Here is a 10625-nt window from a genome sequence, read left to right on the forward strand (position 1 = left end):
AAGCTATTCAGCATATTTTTATTTTACATTATGTGAATTATATACTTTTGAGATACACATATATGAAGACATAGACATTTATATTATTATACTATGAAAATCCTTTTTGTCATAGAGATGTTAATTTCACTTTTTCAATCTATTTCACTTTTGAAAAGTTTTCAGTAAAAAATCAGAATTAATAAAAAGTAGAAATATAATGTAATGAATATAATATTTTTAATCAAAGGGGGAAAAGGAGTTAATTAAAATCAGCCAGTGGATTGAATGACAGAAAATATGAGCCCGAAGGAAATGAAGTGTTTTCGTTGTTGAAAGCCTTTCTTATTTGAAGATAAATGTTATAAAAATGTAAAGTAAGGAACACTAATCCCATGTCAACAGACTAGAAACATACATGTATTACGCTTCTTTTCTGAAGCACTGGACCAATTCAGTCAAATTCACGGTATCCCCTGGTCATGGGTTTTAGCCTTGGACTGGGGCTCATTGGATCATATACATGTAATTTAATGAAAATGCATATCTCTATAAATAAAATTTATTAAGACTTACTGGTGCTGTGGTTAGGTAAAGATGGTCTTATGGGATGTGAAAAATACAGTTGTACATATAACAGTGCATTGTATCACCCTGTACATGTTGTTGCCGGCGGCAATATCATATGTACCTACCCTCGCTGCATATATATATATATATATATTGACGTCCATTGGTTCATATTCACACCAGCAGTAATACATTGTATGTGCCGAAGTAAGCCTTTTTTCCTGGGCGACAAAATTACCTTAGACATCGACGAATATTGCCGTCGGAGATATTTTGAATTGCAAACATTGGTATATATTATCTCCATTTATACTGTATTGAAGAATAATTTATGTGGATATGGAGAAAGGGAATAGAGAGAGAGAATTTTGGTCTTTTTTGAAATTATTTCATCACCCTTTTCACAGTGTTATTGTATATGAGATATAGAATTTCATTGCAGCAGCTTCATAGGAGTTTAAGTTTAGAAAATCAGTGATATGTCTTTTAGTGAACATGCTACCTCATGAAAACTGTGGATGTGATTTTTGATATCACCGTTATTATCATCCATATTACTGGTAGCCCTAACTTTTGTGGGCGTCATTACATGCATTGAGGGTAGCTTGCGCGGAACTGGAGGGGGTGAGGTGGGTCCGGAACCCCCCCCCCCCCCCCCCGAATTTGCAGAGTTACTTAAAGTATATACTGAAGAAAATAAAAAATGACTTTGGACCCCCCCCCTCCTCCTAGAAAACGTGGACCCCACCATCACCACCACGAAATAGGTGTTTTTCACCTTTTGGAAATGAATTTGATTTTTTATTTTTTACTTTTTTCAATTTTTTTTTTTTTTTTTTGCTTGTCAAGAAATTTTTGGGTTGGAAATATTTTTGACTGGGATGGACCCCCTCCCCCCCGGGAAAAAATTCCTGGATCCGCGCCTGGGGTAGTCACATATTGTCGCCGGCGACAATATGTGTACATGTAGGTATAGTTTTGCAGCCGACGACAAAATGTGCTGATAAACGACATATGTGCAGTGAGAGTTGGTGCATGTTTTCGCCGACGACATTGAATATGTACAAAATGTACCGTCCCATACATTAAAAATATCTCCAGTCCTGTATAGACGTCACCTACGTCTGGGAACAAATCATAATATGTAAATCTATTCTTATAAATTAATAAATTTTGCAAAATTACATTAATTACATGTATAAGATGATGTCCGTAAACTATCTCTTACGAAAGCCTATTGGGATCAAACTACGGTAAAAAATAAATTTTAAAGGCGTTATAACTTCTTTTCAAAAGGCGTTATAACAGGCGTTATAACGCCTTTTCAAAAGGCGTTATAACGCGAAAAAAGGCGTAATTACGCCTTTCCAAAAGGCGTTATAACGCCTTTGTAAAAGGCGTTAATACGCCTTTCCAAATAGCGTTATTATGCCTTTCCAAAAGGTGTTATTACGCCTTTCAAAAAGGCGTTATTACGCTTCTTTTTTTTTCAATACATGACTTACTTAGCCCACCCTGGGGGCTGATTATAATTAGATTTCCAGGAAAAAAAGATTTTTAAATGTGTAAAATATTTTCAGTGTTAAACCAACTTAGTCCTTCTCTGATGCCAGACACCTCTACCAAAGTGCATGGATTTCAGAAATTTGGTTGAAGGCTAATTGCTCATTATACCTATGCAAATAGTTTGCTTGTTTTTTTCCAAGAGGAGAGAAAAATATTTCAAATTTGACATGAATCTTTAATACATGGCTAGCAAAGCCCAAAGCTGGCTCTGCCTATATTCTGGATTTTCAAAAGTAGAGTGTTGACTTCTCTTAATACGCATGCAATCAGCTGTCAGCGAGATGTGCAGGGATATAGAAAATACTATAATTTATAATATAATTTATAATATTAAAACTATAATCTAAATATTGCATAAATAAAGATGGCTTTGGTTCAATCTTTCATAATATTCATTATTTTAAAATAACGCCTTTCCATTTTTAGATATAACTCCTTTTCAAACAGGCCGGTAGTACGAATGCGAGTGGGGGGGGGGGGGGGGGGCTCCCCCCCACTTTTTGGGAGAATAGTCTTGCTATAGTTTAAATATAAAAAGTCATTTATTGATTGCTTGGTCCCTTAACATTTTGTTGCAGGATGGTTAAACTCTGGCAAGTCAGTGCATTTAAAAAGGTTTTACCGAAGTTATAAAAAGATTCCCCTCCATGCAGTTTAGGCAGTTTATTTTTTTCGGGGGTGGGGTGGGGGGATTGGGTTTTTTTTGTTTGCTTGTCAATTTTATGGAAGGCTGCCCCCCCCCCCCTAACTTCAAAAGCACGGGCCTGTCAAAGACATAATAATGACTCTTCAAAAGGCATAATAAAGCCTTTTGGAAAGGCGTATTAATGCCTTTTAGAAAGGCGTAATAACGCCTTTTGAAAAGGCGTAATAACGCCTTTTGAAAAGGCGTAATGACGCCTTTTGGAAAGGCAAAATAACGCCTTTTGGAAAGGCGTAATAACGCCTTTTAGAAAGGCGTAATAACGCCTTTTTAAAAGGCGTAATTACGCCTTTTGGAAAAGCGTAATGACGCCTTTTGGAAAGGCGTAATTACGCCTTTTTTCGCGTTATAACGCCTTTTGGAAAGGCGCAATTACGCCTTTATTTGCGTTATTACGCGTTATAACGCCTTTTCAAACGTGTTATAATAGGGCGTTATAACGCCTTTTAATTTTTTTTTTACCGTAGTTTGATCCTAATAGGCTTTCGTAATCTCTAGATTTCACCTGAATAGTTATCACTGGCGGATTTAGAGGGGGGGGGGGCAGGGGGCCCGGACCCCCTTTTGTGTCCACAATATACTTAAGATTTAATAAATCAATTTTTTTTGGTGTTGTCGTGGGCCCCTACCCCGAACCCATACTGGTCCCCCCCCCCTTTCAAGATTCCTGGATTCGCCACTGATCTTCGCAAATTTAATGAAAAGATTACTTGCGTTTTCGATAAACATCCGTTAAGGACATTGGCAAGGTTCCTGGCTATTGTATTTTTTGCGGATCTAAGTCACTGGCAATTTTTGATAATGAAATATGGAGATAACAAACAGTATTCAAGCTCAAAAGTCCATTCAAATACATGTAATACAAAGGAGCAGAGCAAACACGGACCTCTAAAACATCAGAGGTGGGCTCAAGTGCCATGCAGGAGTGAGCATCCCCTGCCGACCGGTCACACCCGCCATGCGCTCCTTGTCATGATCGGGATAAATCCGTAGACAATTCAGTGTTTAAATAATGGCCCAAAAGTTAGTCAGTATTTTACTTAAAGCTGAACACAATTCGTAATAGGCAGAGATCTATGTTTGTACCCATTTCTCTCCATTTTCCGTTAGTTGTACGGCCCCTATATATACCGATTCAGTGTAATCAGTTTTCACCGGTGTGGACGGACGTTTTCTACATAGCTATTGCAAAACTTTCGGTAGCGACAAGAGTAACTGTGGTCCTTCCACGGCAGAAGAGAAAGTTACCAATTGAAAGAAACTTCCATCAGTTGCACAGATCAGTGCAGTACAAATAAACACAAATAGACGTAAACTGCAATAAAATGTAAAGAAAGGTACCCATGATAAGAAAGCAGTCCGATGTAACGAATGCGAAGGGTTTACCCCAGTGCTGATATCGGAGATAGCTAAAATGGCGTATGTCTATTTACGAGTCGTGTTCAGCTTTAATGATAGATTGTATTTTCTGAAAAGGTACCGTCACGGTAGCTCAGTCGGTAGAGCGCTCGCTCCGTGATCGGAAGGTCGTGTGTTCGAATCATGGCCGCGACTGTCCTAAGTAGATAAAAAATAGGTAGCAACTGTTCCTTCGCCAAGCGCTCGGCACTTTGAAGTGAAAGATGCGGGTCCTTCGGATGAGACCTTAAAAACCGAAGCCTTGTGTCACGGCAGGAGTTGGCACGATAAAGATCCCTCACTGCTCAATGGCCTGAGTGCCGAGTAAAGGTCTAAATTTGAAGCCCTTCACTGATATATGGTGACGTCTCTATATGAGTTAAAAAATCTCGAACGGGACGTTAAACAACATACAATCAATCTGACAAGGTCAATGTATCAACCACAAAACTTCCGAAATGGTAACTTTAAACGAAACCGTTGATATTCTTGTTTTATTAACTTGTTTGTCAATAGCTTGCCTCGTTTTAGAAATTGTTCGTACGAAGAGCATGCTCTTGCGTATCGAATCAACTGAGAAACCTAAACCCCATATGCGGGTGATAAGGGTATATTGCTGCATAAGTAAAGGAAGTTGATGATTGAAAAATTGAAGTCATCACATGTTTCATAAAGCTTGGTTGTTGGGTCTTTTTTAACGAGTTTTCTAGTAAAATATCCAGATATGAAAGAAATATGTCAGACTCAGTGGTGTCTTTTATTTTGAGTTCAAAGGGATATATCGAATCAACGTCGATATATCTGAATGTCAAATTGAAGGTCACAGCAAAAGACTTTTTTTTCTGTGGAAGTTCTGAATAAATTCTGCTTTATATGAATACAGAAATACATGTAGGGCTGCTAATTACGGGGCGCAATTAGTACCCATGGGTATTGCAACAAATTGTTGGAAGACTTGATCTCCAAATAATACATAGATATTGTCGATCAGGAACTTGGGCATATTTTAACATCAACTTCGGAGTACTTGTGTGTTTTTGACAAAAAAGTTTTGCAGATAACCCATGGCAAGGTATGTAAATTTACAAGTTCCATTTTTATTGAAAATGAAGTAGTCTGTGATATCAAAAAGCCTGGTCTTCAATTATCGTGGGAAATGTTTGTATAAAATTTGCAAAAAAGCGGGAAATGCTGATAATTCCCGGAAAATACTGGTATTTCTCGGGAAATAACGTATAGCTACATGCTTCATAATTTTAATCATATCTTTTGGGATGTAGAGAGTATTATATCTTGTTAGCTACGATATCTAATCACTTTCTTTTTGGTTTAAACAGTTTGGCTATCCAGTGAAGCGCAGAAAGCTTTTTTAAAAGAAATACTTCGAGAGTAATCGCCCTTGTAATTTTTAATTAGTTTCTTTTTATGCCGAAATAAATATTTCGTTAATGTTAATTTCAAATGAAAGTGTTCAATGATAATCATTATATGATTTCCTACTTGAATTGATAAAGATTGACTATTTTTAAGGGAAATTGGTATTTTTCTTAGTAGGTAAATAATAAAACACTATGTATTCTATATGGTATTGGGAGTGTATAGAATTTTCAGTGACTGTTAGTATACGGCGGTTATGAGATCAAACTTGATCAACATGTGCAGGTACATTAAGTGTTTGGACTTCCAAAATCATAGTTCATAGAAGTGGACGTCTGTGGTATGAAGGCAGAGATATTGATAAACACAGGGGTGACAGCGAGTCTAATCTCCACTGAAGTGATGAGTAAGTTTCTACAAGAGAATCGACCTAGGCTGAACTCTTTCAGCCAAGATATACTGGATGCTGGTGGCAATTGTCTCCAGATAAGTGGTAAGGGAACTTTTACACACAGATAAAGAATTTTTCTTGTAAGCTGAATTGTGTAGTTGCAAAACTGAGCAATGATGGAATTATGGGCTTTAATGTTCTGGAAAAAAATGGATGCACAGTTGATATTATAACCTTATAAAAGAAGGGACCTATGGATGTTACTGGATCGTACTGAACACTGTGACGGTACCAAAAAATCAAAAAGTAATTATAAAGGGGAGAGTGCGTGCACCAGAGGGCGAGAGCATTGCGCTGATTCATGGTCAAATGAAAACCAAATGAAAAATTTTGTGTCAAAAGATACCCTTATAGGTAGAACCTTAGTCAAGTCATATGAGTTGTGCCAATTCGAGTGTTAAACATGGGACCAGAAAGTCGAACCATTTACAGTGGCATATTGCTAAAATATCATCCGTCTAAGCAGTACAGACAGAGAGAAAGACAAAGAATAGTCCTGTTTTTGTATTAAAAGCTTGAGGAACTATTAAGGCGCAGTAGCATCGACCTGACAGAAGACCAGATATCCAAATTGCGATACTTTCTACGACAAGATTTTCATGCGTTTGCGCTCAGTAGCTCTGATTTGGGGTAAGCGGTTAAGCATGAAATAGATGTTTGCAATGCACGTTCTATGAAGAAACCCTTGCGATGCGTTCCTTTCCATGCTGCCGAGGAATTAGACAAGCATGTAATTGATATGCTGAAGGATGGAGCCATAGAGCGCTCCTCTCGCCCGTGGGCAACAGGTGTATTCTTGGTACGAAAAAAAAGGATGGTAGTACTCGTTCTCTGTTGAATACTTGAAATTGGAAGGCTTGACCATAATAGACAACTACCGTATCGATGATTTTCCACTCTGCACTTTTGCGGAATACTGGCAGGTAAACATGAAAGAAGACCGACCCAAGACAGCATTTATTACGCAAAAAGACCTTTTTCAGTTCTACAAGATGCCATTTGGACTAAGCTGTGCAACGGCTACTTTCTAAAGATTAATGGAGACCATCATGGCTGGTCTCCTATGAGAGATTTGCTTGATATATCTCGATGATGTGATTACAATAGGGAGAGCATTTGAAGACATGGTAGAGTACTTTCTTGGGCCATGTAATTATCACAAGAGACGGTCTCCACTGATCCTGAGAAGGTAGAAGCTGTCAGAAATTGGCCAGATCCTGTAATGTACCTATGGTCCGCTCATCCTAGGTATTTGCGGGTATAGTACAGGTTTATAGAAAAATTTGCTGTAAAAAGCAAAACCCAAAATTAAACTGACGGGAAAAGGCAATGCACTAGTCTGGACCAAGAATGCCAAGAGACTTTCAACATCCTTAAAACGCAATTTTGTAATGCGCCCAGATTAGCCATGCCAGACTTTAAACTGCAATTTATTCTGGAAGCAGACGCGAGCGATTTTGCAATAGGAGCTGTTTAGTGCCAGTGCATAAATGGAAAAGATTCGAAACCAAAAGCTGAGAGACAGTATTGTGTCACCAGAAAGGAACTTCCTGCAGATGTGCACTTTTGTAAATACTTCAAACACTTCCTGTACGGTAAACGCTTTACAGTGCGCACTGACCATGGATCCTTCCGCTGGCTGTTAAACTTCAAATGCCCAGAGGGTCAAGTTGTCCGCTGGCTAGAGACTCTGAGTGTGTTTGATATGAAGATGGATCATCGCCCTAATATTCAACATCGAGACGATTCATGTGGATTTACGATGGGACAAACAAACCATATTAAGGTTGTTGCGCATGTTACCAAGGATGTTTAGTATCTTTACGCAGTTTAGAGGATGCTGATGTACAGATCGAGAAGGTGAAAGATTGGGTATTGGCCAACAAAGAACAAGAGTTTTCCGAAGTAAGTACCGAGGAGAGAGTAATGAAATCCTTTTGGTCACAATTTAATTCTTTAAAATTAAAGAAAGGTGTTTTTTACCAAAGAGGGAAAAGTCCTGTAAAGTCGAAGAAATGCAGGCCATAATCCCAATGTCTGAAAAACAAACACCACTTTATGAAAAGCCTTGATAAAAAGTCCTCAGGGCCCTTCGGTGTGCGCAAGAACCTTGCAAATATTCAACAGAGGTACTACTGGCCAGGTCATCAAGATGATACAAGGTCTTACATTGCTGGATATATATTAAGTGTAGTCGAAGTAAAGCTCTACTGAGAAACGAGAGTGCCAAGGAAAATTACTATGTCTGATGCTTCGATGGAGTGCATTGCCACAAACATTTTTGAGGAAAATTACCCGTAACAGAGAGGGGAAACAAATATATCTTAGTTGTCGCCGATATCTTTTCTAAATGGATGGAGTTTTTCCCATTCCGCAACATGAAATCAGAAAATGTTGTACGCATTATTCTTCAACAAGTTATCATTTTCGTGTCCCATAAACCATACACTCAGACCTGGGGACCCAATATGAGAGCCAGTTGTTCTCCGATACGTACAAGCTACTGGTAGAAAGAAAACTCAGACCACACCATACCATCCCAAGTCAGGGTTTAAAAATAGCCACGCCCGCATGCTACGTGGATGATGATCATCATCGAGACTGGGATACGCATTTATCGTATCTGATGATAGGGTACCGCTCTGCTGAGAATAAGACCACTGGCTGTACTCCCAATGGATTTATGTTGGATCGAGAAGTGGCACGCCCATAGACATCATGTATCATATGCCAAGCGACCTCGACCAAGTACCTCAAAACCAGGGACTTGGGAGTTTAAGGAGAAACTCCAAGACGCACACAATGCGATACGTTCATGGTGAAAGGCATATGCAGAAGCGTTACCACGATGTCAAGCTGAGTGGGAAAAGTTCGGCAAGGGCAGTGATTGGGAAGGCCATCAAGGTCAATGGGACTATGGCGCAACTGTCAAAGTTTTTAATGGGCCATTTTGAAAATGAATGGGCCATCTATATATTCTGATGGGCCATTTTAAGAAAAAACAAAATGACAATCAAACGTCAAATATGAAAAAAACACGTTTTATCATGAACCAAATTTTATTTTTCACGTATGCAGTGTAGCACATTTAAAGGAACCCACAAACAATATAATTTTCTTGTATTTTGGATCAATAACTTCAAAATTTCAATTAAACATTGGAAATGATTGAGTTAATGTACCTTTGTTGTCCTAAATGAAGCGCTTCATGTAACAGGAAGCAGTTTTTGTCGCGTTTTAACCAATGAGATTTATTGTTAAAATGACTGCATTTTAAAATGAAACTAAAACAAGCAAGAAAGTCGTACGCAATATACTTCCGACTAACATCGCTAAAATTTGAATGCGCACCTTGGCGCTACCAATGAAATGATCGATTTAATGCGCCAGTTTTCACTTCAATGCGACTATGGCGCGTGGCGCAAGCCCTTCCCCATCACTGCATGGGAGATAAAGTATATGTGTATTTCCCAACAAGAAACACCGTTCACGGAAGCTCAGTCGGTAGAGCGCTCGCTCCGTGATCGGAAGGTCGTGAGTTCGAATCTCGGCCGCGACTACCCAACTCGAAAAAAAATAGATAGCAACTGTTCCTTCGCCAAGCACTCGGCACTTTGAAGTGAAAGTTGCGGGTCCTTCGGATGAGACCTTAAAACCGAGGCCCCGTGTCACGACAAGCGTTGGCACGATAAAGATCCCTCACTGCTCATTGGCCCTGAGTGCCGAGTAAAAGTCCAAATTTGAAGCCTTTCACCGGTATATGGTGACGTCTCTATAAGAGTGAAAAATTCTCGAATGGGGCGTAAAACAACATACAATCAATCAATCCCAAAAAGAAAAGTATTAACTCATCGAAACTTATTAGTTACTGGAAAGGCCCGTTTGAGATACTGAGCGAGATCTCTGTTCTGGGTCAAACATGAACAACCTGTTCATGTACATATAAGTATATGCAGACTTCCCTACTTATATTGTTCAGCTTTAGGTTGTAAGTGAGCGGTCATCACTGCTTATTACTTGTCAGAGTGTGTGGTCATCCCTGCTCTGGAATTTGCATCTTATGCAACTAATGTGTGGGCATCCCTGCTTGTTGCTGCGCAAGATCTAGCATGAGGACTTCCCTTCCTGTACCTTAATTTTGTGGCAGAGCACTGGTGTGCGGACATTCCTGCCAGTATCTCTTAACTTAAAACTGATTAGTAAGTGACAAGTGTTCATTCAACCCTGCTTGTTGCTGATCAAGGGTAGGTGTGCAGACATCCCTGCTTGTCCTTTGTGGAAGTGCGCTGGTGTGAGGACTCCCCTGCCAGTGTACTTGGTAGCTACCAGTCATAAACCTATATACGCGCAGTACCCAGTGATTAAGACTGCGTAGTAAATATGTTTACCGCATCTTAGGGCTATCCATTTCCATCACGGGTGAGTCCGCAGGGATTCACAGGTAGGTTCACCAGAGGTAAAATCTATACTGTTACCATAAATATGTAACCCAAAGATCCAATATTGGGTTTCTTTGATGTATATGAAGAAGGGTCCAAGATAGTTGTAAAATGTAAAGAATGGAGAGCATGTCAATTTAAA

Source organism: Saccostrea echinata, unplaced genomic scaffold (genome assembly GCF_033153115.1).
Source record: "Saccostrea echinata isolate AGI-Se365-2 ecotype Australia unplaced genomic scaffold, CSIRO_AGI_Sech_v1 ptg000030l, whole genome shotgun sequence".
NCBI lineage: Eukaryota > Metazoa > Mollusca > Bivalvia > Ostreida > Ostreidae > Saccostrea > Saccostrea echinata.